Here is a 3,528-nt window from a genome sequence, read left to right on the forward strand (position 1 = left end):
AGATCTACTTCTTCTTGTTCTTTTTTATGGCGGTTGGCAAACAACGAATTGGTGCATTACCGCCACCTACTGGTATGGACTGGGGATCAAAATGATTATCCCTCACTCCCAATAAAAATAAAAATAAAAATAAACAAATAAACAAATAAACAAATAAACAAATAAAAAATGATATCCTCCCCACTAACTTGCTCTCCCAGAAGAAACTCAAACATAAACGGTTTCAAAGTTTCCATATTTTTTCCCAACTTCCTAATCCACCTGTGTCTTGCTATTTCGTATCCCTGACATGTATCATGACATGTTCCACTGTTTCCCACATTCCCCTGTTTTCTGTTTCCCTATTCTGGCCAGTGTAAAGTTAAGTGCAGCATGTCCAAACCTGAGTCTTGATATTAACCTATATTCTCTTCTGTTTCATCCTGTACCTCGGTTTTCCTCCACTTTCCTTTGTATTGTCTCCACAGATCTGCACTGTGTTCATGACAACACACACACACACACACACACACACACACACACACACACACACACACACACACACACACACACACACACACACAGAGCTCCAATGACACAAACTAGCCAACAAAGACTTTGGAAACATTTAGGCTTTTATTCCTGTGATACACTTTAATGGCTCTCAGGGCCTGTGCTAGGAAACAGTGTTAAACATCATGTATGGAATGAATTTGTATGTATTAAACTGTATTCAGAACTAATTTCCCTCATAAAATGTGTCGTTCAGAATTTCAATTATATAATTATTTAAAGCCACCGAAATGTTCTGTCTACTGAAGGCTCATCTGAATGACAGCATAATTACTCATAAATATTCTGTAAATACCACAAACAATTCCCTGTTTTAGTGCAATAAAAATTACAGGAAACAATTGTAAGTTTTAAAAAAAAAAATGTATCATAGAATTTCAATTTTATTTCTAATGATGCCTCCTGGTGCAAAATACAGACAAAAGTCAATACACAATGTGCCTTTTAATTTAGTTTGCAGGGGAAAAAATAAATGACTTGACCTTCTTGTTGTTAAAAGTTCAGTTTTGTCGATGGTTTGTACACCTTGCCCCCTGCTCCAGTCCCTCCTGGTTTAAACTGACCACATTCACCTTCCACTTCCTCCATACTGTAAATGTGTTTTACTGCCTCTCTTCTCTTCTCCATACATCTATTTTTATCTTTGCTGTTCACCTCATCAGAAGTCCTGTAAACTATCAGCCGTCCTCTCTCGATATGACGATAACTCCTTCCTTTTACAAAGGTTTTCACGTCAAGCCATTGCAGCGCATTAGTTTTTAATATGGCTTCATACTCAATATCAGAGATGACAGATTAAAAAATATTCTATTTATTGACATCGACATAAAAATAATTCAATAATCACATACAGAAATAACAAACAGTACAGTAGCTTCATCTTCTGCATGTCGTTCAGCTCTTGTGACCTCCGTGAACATCATGGAGTTGAAAGCCTTCGACTGAGGAAGACAAAACATGAGAATCACACACGGTACGGTCAAATGAATCTGGGTCTGAGTCTTTGATTGTGTTTTTTGTGCATCTGTGGTGAGTGAAGAGAGAAACGTACCGGAGAACAGACTTCATGGCCTTCTTCACCCAACGCTTCTCAGGATCAGCACAGAGAAATCTGTTTTTCACTGTCTTGAAACTGTGATGATAAAATGGAGGAAGTTAGGATGACGGCACAGCCCATTTGTATTATGGTGGGATTTGGCATCAACTGTACTTACATTACTGCCTTGATGTTGCAGAAACCTGTGTTTTCTTGGCGTACGTAGGCTTTCAGCACTTTTACTCGCACTGGCTTTTTAGTGTACTCTGTGCAGCAAGGCTTTGCAGGACCTTTAAAGAAAAGACATCTCAGTAAAGCCACAAGTCAACCACCTCTGCATAGTGCAGCAGAAAACCACTGATAAACACTTACTGCTTTCACTCAGCGTCCCCAGCAGCACCAGCAGTGCAGAAACACAGACCATCAGCTTCCACATCGTCAGCAGTCAATTGCTTCTCTGATCAGGACCTTTTGGAGTGAATCTGATGAAGTCTGCTTGTGAAGTATAAATACTCTATCAGAAAGGAAATGCTTCACCACAAAGCACGGGGCCAGTTGGAAACACCCGTGCCATATCGTATTTGAGTCAAATGGGAAGTATGACACTGTGAACCCACAATGGTGACACAAAACCCCCTCTACTCTGTCATATTTGAAGAATCGGCATACAGACCAATCAGCCAGAACATGCAGACCACCTGCCTCTGGTTTTTAACTACAAAACAAAAAGCGAAAAGCACATGCAGCTTTTGTGGGACAATACAATAAATTTGAACAATATATCACAAGGTTATTATCGTTGTGATTTCACAATGTTTGTTTTGGTTTATTCTCCTTTAAACTGCACCAACATAGAAAAAAATGAGCAAATTCCAACTTTGGGGAAGAATCCTCTTTTCTTTTCATCTCTTTTTTTCAGACCAAGACACCCACTCGCACCCCTTATTTATTACTATTATTATTTATTTATTCCACCTTGTCCTGTTCAGCAGCTTCGGCAAACAATGGTATGTGATTAAGAGCCTTCTGGTGCCAGAAAAGTTTTCTCTCTTGCAGTAGGACAAGATTCGGAATCTCCTCCTATTGCTGCCAAAACAAGGACAGGTAGGAGCAAATTAACACAACTAATAAATCAAAATATTCAACTCATACTGCACATGATCACAAAAAAATTAAGAAATTATGTACATCTCATTACAAGTGGTAATTCAAATTCTAATAATAATACTTTCAACCGGACTGTAGTAGACTCACAAAATAGTTTAGGACAACAGAAAACTACAATTTGTAAGTGATGAAAATTTTGCAAGAGCATTACACATAACAAATCATCTGTTAAAACCTAAAATCACAAAAAGTAAGAGTAAAAATTACAAATATTTTTGGTTTCAGCTGTAAATTAAATTTTTCACCCATCAGGAGCTGCAGTTAATTTGCAATCATAATGTGGTCCATCTCAAACTCACTCAAATATTCTTGTGTGCTGATTTTTTTTACCTGTGACTAAGTCAGGGGAAGTCCCCCCCCCCCCAAAAAAAACTTGGGCAAGTACTACGACCCGGGCTAAACATATCCAGGATATCTCTTTGTTACCTAGTTAACTAACCCAGACATGTGCGATCCTGATAAGCATTAACATGAAGCAGGTTTTCAAGTCAGTAGTTCAACCCAGGGTTTTCCTGTCGGGATCAGTGTGTAGTCGAATGAAAGGGGCGGAGCTTGCAGCATCTGACCAATCACAAACACACAGAAACCCTGCAGAGCAGCTCAAGAAATGGAGGACCAGTTATTTTCTGAAAATATGAAGAATTCAAACCAGGCAACATTGCTGACTTGTAAATGCCTAACTTCTGTTCAGTTAATATTGTCCAGGGTACAAAAACATGCATGTGAGGTCAATTGGTGACACTAAATTGTCCCTGTGGTTGTTTGTCTGTCTG

General features: G+C 38.7%; 1 long non-coding RNA gene across 1 annotated transcript; it reads right to left on the minus strand.

Moving 5' to 3' along the window:
* Positions 1-593: 593 nt before the first annotated feature.
* On the minus strand, positions 594-2,067 carry LOC308124817. The gene is made up of 4 exons (XR_013936336.1): positions 1,961-2,067; positions 1,767-1,878; positions 1,604-1,684; positions 594-1,493 (listed from the first exon to the last, which is right to left on the minus strand). It is a non-coding gene; the product is annotated as an uncharacterized lncRNA (long non-coding RNA).
* Between the last annotated feature and the right edge of the window lie 1,461 nt (positions 2,068-3,528).

This window comes from Lipophrys pholis (assembly GCF_963383615.2).
Source record: "Lipophrys pholis genome assembly, chromosome: 1".
In the NCBI taxonomy this organism is placed as follows: domain Eukaryota; kingdom Metazoa; phylum Chordata; class Actinopteri; order Blenniiformes; family Blenniidae; genus Lipophrys; species Lipophrys pholis.